General features: G+C 48.6%; 1 pseudogene; it reads left to right on the forward strand.

Annotated features, from left to right (window-relative positions):
* Positions 1-406: 406 nt before the first annotated feature.
* LOC143809312 (calcium-transporting ATPase type 2C member 2 pseudogene) lies at positions 407-1,548 on the forward strand (annotated as a pseudogene).
* Positions 1,549-9,683: the final 8,135 nt, after the last annotated feature.

Below are 9,683 nucleotides of genomic sequence, written 5' to 3' on the forward strand. Positions count from 1 at the left end.
CAGCGTGGATATTTTGATAGGGTTTTTGCTGACCATATAAGTCTCTTACTATATTCTGCTATTAGCTAGTGGGCCTCTCTTTGCTAAATACCTAGCTCATTCTTACGTTTGTCTTTTCCTCTTACCTCACCGTTATTATTTGTTGGGGGCTTGTATCCAACTTTTGGGGTCTTTTCTCTGGAGGCAAGAAAGGTCTTTCTTTTCCCTTCTAGGGTTAGTTAGTTCTCCGGCTGGCGCGAGACGTCTAGAACCAACGTAGGCACGTTCCCCGGCTGCTGCTATTTGTGGTGCTAGGATTAGATATATGGTCAGCTCAGTTACCACTGCCGTATGAGCTGGTTTTTTGTGTTTGCAGACTTAGTAATTATTTCTGAGACCCTCTGCCATTGGGGTCATAACAGCTGGACTCCGGGGTCGCAGTGAAGATGATCACAGGGGACGCGCTGGAAACGGCACAGGCCATTGGCAGGAGCATCGGTCTGACTAACGGACACCTGACGGCGATCTCGGGGGAGGAGCTGGACGCTCTGGATGAGTCGGCGCTGCCGTCGGTGGTCACTAAGGTGTCCGTCTTCTACAGAACCAGCCCCAAGCACAAGCTGAAAATCATCAAGGCTCTGCAGCACACCGGAGCCATTGTGGGTATGACGGGGGATGGTGTAAGTGATGCAGTCGCTCTCAAGTCGGCCGACATTGGCGTCGCAATGGGAAAAACCGGCACAGACGTCAGTAAGGAGGCGGCGGACATGATCCTGGTGGACGACGACTTCTCTACTATCATGAACGCCATCGAGGAGGGGAAAGGAATCTTCTACAACATCAAGAACTTCGTCCGCTTCCAGCTCAGCACGAGCATCTCAGCCCTGAGTCTCATCACACTGTCCACCATCATGAATCTCCCCAACCCCCTGAACGCCATGCAGATACTATGGATCAACATCATCATGGACGGACCCCCAGCCCAGAGTTTGGGGGTGGAGCCTGTGGATAAAGACGCTATTAAGCAGCCCCCCAGAAACGCCAAGGAAGCGATCCTCAGTAAAGTGTTGCTCCTGAAGATCCTGCTCTCGGCCGCCATCATCATCAGCGGGACTCTGTTCGTCTTCTGGAAGGAGATTCCAGATGGGAAAGTGACTCCGAGAATGACCACCATGACCTTCACCTGCTTCGTGTTTTTTGACATGGTCAATGCCTTGTCCTGCCGTTCCCTGAATAAAACCATCTTTGAGATTGGCCTCTTCAGGAATCAGATGTTCTGGTTATCGGTGGTGGGGTCCATCCTCGGGCAGATGGCCGTCATCTACATTCCTCCCTTGCAGAAAGTGTTCCTGACACAGAACCTGCACGCACTGGATCTGCTCTTCCTCACTGGTTTGGCGTCCTCGGTCTTCGTGGTGTCGGAGCTGATGAAGTTCTGCGAGCAGTGCTGCTGCCGGAAGAGGACGGTGACCGTTCTGGAGGAAGAAATCTGAGGCCGGGCGCCCCGTCCTCCCGCACTGCGCCCCATCCTGCCGCACTGTGCCCCGTCCTCCCGCACTGCGCCCCATCCTGCCGACTACGCCAGATGAAGTGTCCGAGGGTAAAGCCGCCCATGCATATCCATGATCTGGCCCAGCAAAACCTCCACACCCAGATTCCATCTTAGCAAACGTATCTTTACTGTTATACATTTTTCTTAACACAGCAGAACACAATAATAGACAGTACAAAGTATGCTTATTCACAGAAATAACGTGTAATAACAAACTATCCCTCACTGTCCCTATCCACACGTTACCAGTTCCTTTGCTCCAAGAGGTTATCTTCCCACGTCGCAGGCCTGTCGGTCACAGCAGGGAGACGCTGCAGCCAAAGAGAAAAAAGGAATTAAACAAAACTTTGTCTCTCAGGTCCAGACTGTAGTCCTTGGGGTTCAGCAGGTAGGGGTGGAATGTTCGGCCTCTCAATAGAGGACCCGCTTACAGTTCATGAGCTCCAGGATCTGTGAAGATGTCACCGCTGAGTGCTCCGCAGTGTGGGAGCTGGGAACAATCTGGATGTCAGCTTCCAAGAGAGAGGGGTAATCCAGGCAACCTTCTATATCGCATCTACAGGAGGACGCCAGCACACACAGACCTCTCTCTGCACCGACTGGTTTCCCGGGCTCTTTTTCTTCTCCCTCCCCTTCCTGTTCACATGACATAACAGGGGGGAGTTTAGCCAATACAGTTTGTTTCTCTGTAATCACATTCGGCATAGGTATAACTTCTGGCCACACGGGGGCAGTGTCTGTCACAGATTCTATGTCAATGATAACGGAACAGCCACAGCCGGCCAGCTCACTACAGCGTCACGGACTTTCCTAATTTTAAAAACCCCTTTAAAGACCTTCCCTTTAACATGGGCACCCAGGGCCACAGACCGGGTCTCTGCTGCCGTGACACATCCCTTTAAGGACCGGACCCGGGACCGAGTACCCCACGGCCCTGGCGGGCGACTCATTTTGGCGTCACGAACAGGATGGACCGACCCAGAAAGCGGATCTTGTGCGCCTAAGAGACTGTGCTTTATTGAGAAACTAGAGAGACTTTGTTGGATTGAATACCAGAGACTTAAATGAGCTTCTAAAACATCGCCATCAAAAAATCGCATTAACTGCGTCACATCATAACTGCCGCCATAACTGCGCCACACGGTGTGCACAATTTGTTTTAAAAATAACCGCTAACAGCTGCCAGAAGAAGCGCCATGAGGAGCGCAGGAAAAAGAGGGGTGTGCCATTGTGGGTGGAGCCTGAAGAGAGAGCGAGAAGAGGAAGTTGGGTGCCGTGCTGCGAGAGGAACTGCAAGTGAAGATGCCGTACAGCAGGGCCGCAAGTGAAGACATCATGCGGAGGCCCTGGACGGAGGGTCGGGAGAAGCGCCCGACTGCTGACAAGAGGAACCGCTGCAGACCGTGCATCGGAGGAACCGCTACAGCCTCCGGAAGAGAGACGCTGGCCCCTATAAGTTTAGCAGGGGGGAAAAGCCATGTCTGCTCCGGGAGGAGGATTGGCAGTCACAGCCGCAGGCCCCATAGTGTCCCCAGGCCCAGCGGTGGACGCAGCCGCAGGGCCCATACCGCCACCAGGTCCTGCAATGCCCACAGCTCCAATAAGTCGGCCGGACCCCGCCATGGCTACAGCGCCCATAATCAGGGCTGCCACTAGGAATTTCGGGACCCCATACTGGCAAAATGTTCGGGGCCCCTTGAGACTCCGCCCAGGCTCCACCCCAGCTCCGCCTCCACCCCTCGAACTGTCCACAGCCCCACCGCTCTCTCTTGGAAAAACTCCACTTCTCACCTATCACACATTAACAGTTCCCATCACCAGTTCACACATATAACAGCAGCTTTTGTTTTGGCCAAAAGATTTTTCTAATCTGCCACCACGACACGGCAGACTCTTTTGGCCGGGCCCTACGCTACTGTAACCTATTAAAAATTTGTTAAAATGTGCAATACAATTTAGGTATATTTTTATTTATTTTTCAATTTTCAAAATGACCAATAATATCACATACAAGGGACAAATACCACCACACCATAACCAGACACCATATTACCACCACAGTGACCGAATAATACCACATACAAGGAACAAATATCACCGCATCATGTCCAAATCACATATTAGCACCACATGGTGGTCAATCATACCACATACAGGGAACAAATGCCACCACACCATGACCATAGTTACATAGTTACATAGTTATTAAGGTTGAAGGAAGACTAAAGCCCCCGTCTCACTAAGCGAGATCGCTAGCGAGATCGCTGCTGAGTCACAAGTTTTGTGACGCAACAGCGACCTCAGTAGCGATCTCGCTATGTGTGACACATAGCAGCGACCAGGCCCCTGCTGTGAGATCGCTGGTCGTGTCGGAATGGCCTGGACCTTTTTTTGATCGTTGAGGTCCCGCTGGGTAGCACACATCGCTGTGTTTGACACCTTACCAACGACCTCGTTGACGACTCAGACACTGAATCGTCATAATAGCTCCCATGTGACATCGTTGTACAGGTCGCTACAGGTCGCTGGTGAGATGTCAAACAGTGAGATCGCAGCAGCGATCGTTGGAAGTTCTCACTGTTTGACATCTCACCAGCGACCACATAGAGACGCAGCAACGATCCCTGAAGGTCGTATCGTTGTCGGGATCGCTTTAGCGTCGCTAAGTGAGACGGGGCCCTAAGTCCATCTAGTTCAACCCATAGCCTAACCTAACACACCCTAACATGTTGATCCAGAGGAAGGCAAAAAAAACCCATGTGGCAAAGAGTAAGCTCCACATTGGGGAAAAAAATTCCTTCCCGACTCCACATACGGCAATTAGACTAGTTCCCTGGATCAACGCCTTATCAAGGAATCTAGTGTATATACCCTGTAACATTATACTTTTCCTGAATGGTATCCAGTCCCCTCTTAAATTTAAGTAATGAATCACTCATTACAACATCATACGGCAGAGAGTTCCATAGTCTCACTGCTCTTAAGGTACCGTCACATTAAGCGACGCTGCAGCGATATAGACAACGATGCCGATCGCTGCAGCGTCGCTGTTTCGTCGTTGTGTGGTCGCTGGAGAGCTGTCACACAGACAGCTCTCCAGCGACCAACGATGCCGAAGTCCCCGGGTAACCAGGGTAAACATCGGGTTACTAAGCGCAGGGCCGCGCTTAGTAACCCGATGTTTACCCTGGTTACCAGTGTAAATGTAAAAAAAACCAAACACTACATACTTACATTCCGGTGTCTGTCGCGTCCCCCGGCGTCCGCTTCCCTGCACTGTGTCAGCGCCGGCCCTAAAGCAGAGCGGTGATGTCACCGCTGTGCTCTGCTTTACGGCCGGCCGGCGCTGACACAGTGCAGGGAAGCGGACGCCGGGGACGCGACAGACACCGGAATGTAAGTATGTAGTGTTTGGGGTTTTTTTACATTTACAATGGTAACCAGGATAAATATCGGGTTACTAAGCGCGGCCCTGCACTTAGTAACCCGATGTTTACCCTGCTTACCAGTGAAGACATCGCTGAATCCGCGTCACACACACCGATCCAGCGATGTCAGCGGGTGATCCAGCGATGAAATAAGCTGCTGGCCTTCTAGCTCCGACCAACGATGTCACAGCAGGATCCTGATCGCTGCTGCGTGTCAAACACAACGATATCGCTATCCAGGACGCTGCAACATCACGGATCGCTATCGTTATCCTTGTTAAGTTGTTCAGTGTGAAGGTACCTTTACAGTAAAGAATCCGCGTCTGTTGTTATGCTTAAACCTTTTTTCCTCCAGACGTAGAGGATGCCCCCTTGTCCCTGTCTCAGGTCTATGATTAAAAAGATCATCAGAAAGGTCTTTGTACTGTCCCCTCATATATTTATACATTAAAATAAGATCACCCCTTAGTCTTCGTTTTTCCAAACTAAATAGCCCCAAGTGTAATAACCTGTCTTGGTATTGCAGACCCCCCAGTCCTCTAATAACCTTGGTCCCTCTTCTCTGCACCCGCTCTAGTTCAGCTATGTCTTTCTTATACACCGGAGACCAGAACTGTGCACAGTATTCTAAGTGTGGTCGAACTAGTGACTTGTATAGAGGTAAAATTATGTTCTCCTCATGAGCATCTATGCTTCTTTTAATGCATCCCATTATTTTATTTGCCTTTGTAGCAGCTGCCTGACACTGGCCACTGAATATGAGTTTGTCATCCACCCATACACCCAGGTCTTTTTCATTGACGGTTTTGCCCAGAGTTTTAGAATTAAGCACATAGTTATACATCTTATTACTTCTACCCAAGTGCATGACCTTACATTTATCCCCATTAAAGCTCATTTGCCATTTATCAGCCCAAGCTTCTAGTTTACATAAATCATCCTGTAATATAAAATTGTCCTCCCCTGTATTGATTACCCTGCAGAGTTTAGTGTCATCTGCAAATATTGAAATTCTACTCTGAATGCCCCCTACAAGGTCATTAATAAATATGTTAAAAAGAAGAGGGCCCAATACTGACCCCTGTGGTACCCCACTGCTAACCGCAACCCAGTCCGAGTATGCTCCATTAATAACCACCCTTTGTTTCCTATCCCTGAGCCAGCTCTCAATCCACTTAGGCTACTTTCACACACAGCATATTTGCTGCGTATTTTTACGCGCGCGTATTTTGCTGCTGCTTTACCTGCGTTTTTTTACGCAGGCAAAAAACGCAGCTGCTTTCACACACAGCGTTTTTTGCTGCGTTTTTTGCAGCTGCGTTTTTTTCAGCATTGTGTACTGAAAATAAAGTTTGTTTGAAAAAAAAAAAAGGGGAAAAAAAAAAAAGAGTCATTGAGGTCATTTCCTGTCTTTATGACTCGGAATACAATACACACTGGAGTTAACATCATGTCGATTCTGCCAGCTGCAATGGCCTTGAGCCAAAGACGCCTCAGCAAGCGGAACAGACATCAGCTGGGGTTTACTAACCCCACTGTCACTAACCCCAGGTTACTAGGGCAGGCGTCAGTCAGACGCCCCCCCTCGTAACCCTGTACGGTAAGGGTATGTTCACACGATCCTGATTTCAATCCTTTTTTTTCAGGACAAAAACCGCAGCTCTTGGCAGAAAACGCAGGTGCGTTTTTGGTGCGTTTTTGATGCGGTTTTTAGTGCGGTTTTTTATGCAGTTTTCTCTGCAGATTGTCTGTGTTTGACACAAATAAAGCTTTAACTGCAGTGGGGGAAAAAAAAAAGAAATGATGTCATTTCCTTGTCCAACCCTTTTCTTCTTCCATCCTTCATTTTGGGACTAAACACCAAAATGAGTGGACGTGTTTTGAATGACAGCGCTCCGCAGAGTGCTGAGCGTAGGCCAGATCACAGCCCGCGGATCCAGCTCTATCCAGCTATTTAAGTCTACGTTCACATTTGCGGTCTGCGCCGCAGCGTCGGGCGCCGCATGCGTCATGCGCCCCTATATTTAACATGGGGGCGCATGGACATGCGTCGCACTTGCGTTTTGCGCCGCATGCGTCACTGCAGCGCACGCATCCGGCCGCAGAGGACGCAGCAAGTTGCATTTTTGCTGCGTCCAAAATCAATCAAAAAAAGGACGCATGCGGCGCACAACGCAAATGTGAACATAGCCTAAGTGCCACGTATTTAAGTGCCACGTATTTAAGTGCCACGTATTTAAGTGCCACGTATTTAAGTGCCACGTATTTAAGTGCCACGTATTTAAGTGCCACGTATTTAAGTGCCACGTATTTCAGTGCCACGTATTTCAGTGCCACGTGCCACGTATTTCAGTGCCACGTGCCACGTATTTAAGTGTCACGTGCCACGTATTTAAGTGCCACGTATTTCAGTGCCACGTATTTCAGTGCCACATATTTCAGTGCCACGTATTTCAGTGCCACGTATTTCAGTGCCACGTATTTCAGTGCCACGTGCCACGTATTTCAGTGCCACGTGCCACATATTTCAGTGCCACGTATTTAAGTGCCACGTGCCACGTATTTAAGTGCCACGTTTCACTATTTCAGTGCCACGTATTTCAGTGCCACGTATTTCAGTGCCACGTATTTCAGTGCCACGTATTTCAGTGCCACATGCCACGTATTTCAGTGCCACGTGCCACGTATTTAAGTGCCACGTATTTAAGTGCCACGTATCACGTATTTCAGTGCCACGTATTTCAGTGCCACGTATCAAAGTGCCACGTGCCACGTATCAAAGTGCCACGTGCCACATATTTCAGTGCCACGTATCAAAGTGCCACGTGCCACGTATCAAAGTGCCACGTATCAAAGTGCCACGTGCCACATATTTCAGTGCCACATATTTCAGTGCCACGTGCCACGTATCAAAGTGCCACGTATCAAAGTGACTGAGCGCCGGCCCTAAACTGAAAGTGAAAGCAGAGCGGTGACGTCACCGCTGTGCTGTTAAGGCCGGCGCTCAGTCAGTGTCAGGAAGCAGAGGCTGGGGGACGCGCAGGTGAGTATGTACTGTTTGTTTTTTTTTACTTTTACGCTGGTAACCAGGGTAAACATCGGGTTACTAAGCGCGGCCCTGCGCTTAGCAACCCGATGTTTACCCTGGTTACCCGGGGGCCTCGGCATCGTTGGTCGCTGGAGAGCGGTCTGTGTGACAGCTCTCCAGCGATCAAACAGCGACGCTGCAGCGATCGGCATCGTTGTCTCTATCGCTGCAGCGTCGCTACACACGCTACACACACACACACACACACACACACACACACACACACACACACACTCCATGCTGCTTCACTGGGGGGCGGGGCTTCCCTCTTCCTGTCCGACGTCACGTCCGGTCCTGGGTGTCAACCCCTCCGTACAAAGACGCCGACACCCAGGACAAAGGCGCTGTGTGTGCACGTTAATATGGGGCCCTAGGGGGATACGCAGACACGCCGCTGCGTAAAGAATTGACATGTCAATTCTTTTTACGCCGGCGTGTTTGCAGACAAAAGCGCCGCGTTTTTTTGCGGTGTGTCTGAACGGCAAAGTGAATTTCTCATTCACTTTGCCGGCAGACGAAAATGACATTGCGCATTTTTGAAAAGCGCCCGCAAAATAGCGCTCAAAAATGCGCTATGTCTGAAAGTAGCCTAACACATATTTTCCCCTATCCCCATTATTCTCATTTTATGTAACAACCTTTTGTGTGGCACCGTATCAAAAGCTTTTGAAAAGTCCATATACACTACATCTACTGGGTTCCCTTGGTCCAGTCCAGAACTTACCTCTTCATAGAAGCTGATCAAATTAGTCTGACATGAACGGTCCCTAGTAAACCCGTGCTGATACTGGGTCATGAGGTTATTCCTCTTCAGATACTCCAGTATAGCATCCCTTAGAATGCCCTCCAGGATTTTACCCACAGTAGAGGTTAAGCTTACTGGCCTATAATTACCAAGTTCAGTTTTTGTCCCCTTTTTGAATATTGGCACCACATTTGCTATACGCCAGTCCTGTGGTACAGACCCAGTTATTATGGAGTCTTTAAAGATTAAAAATAATGGTCTATCAATGACTGTACTTAATTCCTGCAGTACTCGGGGGTGTATCCCATCCGAGATTTGTCAATTTTAGTGATTTTTAGATGCCGCCGTACTTCCTGCTGGGTTAAGCAGGTGACATTTAATTGGGAATTTTTGTTATCACTGATCATATTGTCTGCCATGGGATTTTCTTTTGTAAATACTGATGAAAAAAAGTCATTTAGCATATTGGCTTTTTCCTCATCCTCCTCCACCATTTCACCCAGACTATTTTTAAGGGGGCCAACACTATCATTTTTTAGTTTCTTACTATTTATGTAGTTAAAGAATATTTTGGGATTATTTTTACTCTCTCTGGCAATGAGTCTCTCTGTCTCAATCTTTGCTGCCTTGATTTGCTTTTTACAGAATTTATTTAATTTTTTGTATTTATTTAATGCCTCCTCACTACCTACTTCCTTTAATTCTCTAAATGCTTTCTTTTTGTCCCTTATTGCGCCCCTTACAGCGCTATTTAGCCATATTGGTTTCCTCCTATTTCTAGTATGTTTATTCCCATACGGTATATACTGTGCACAGGTCCTATCCAGGATGCTAATAAACGTCTCCCATTTTCTCTGTGTATTTTTGTGTCTCAGGATATCGTCCAAGTTA

Source organism: Ranitomeya variabilis, chromosome 2, assembly GCF_051348905.1.
Source record: "Ranitomeya variabilis isolate aRanVar5 chromosome 2, aRanVar5.hap1, whole genome shotgun sequence".
Lineage (NCBI taxonomy): Eukaryota > Metazoa > Chordata > Amphibia > Anura > Dendrobatidae > Ranitomeya > Ranitomeya variabilis.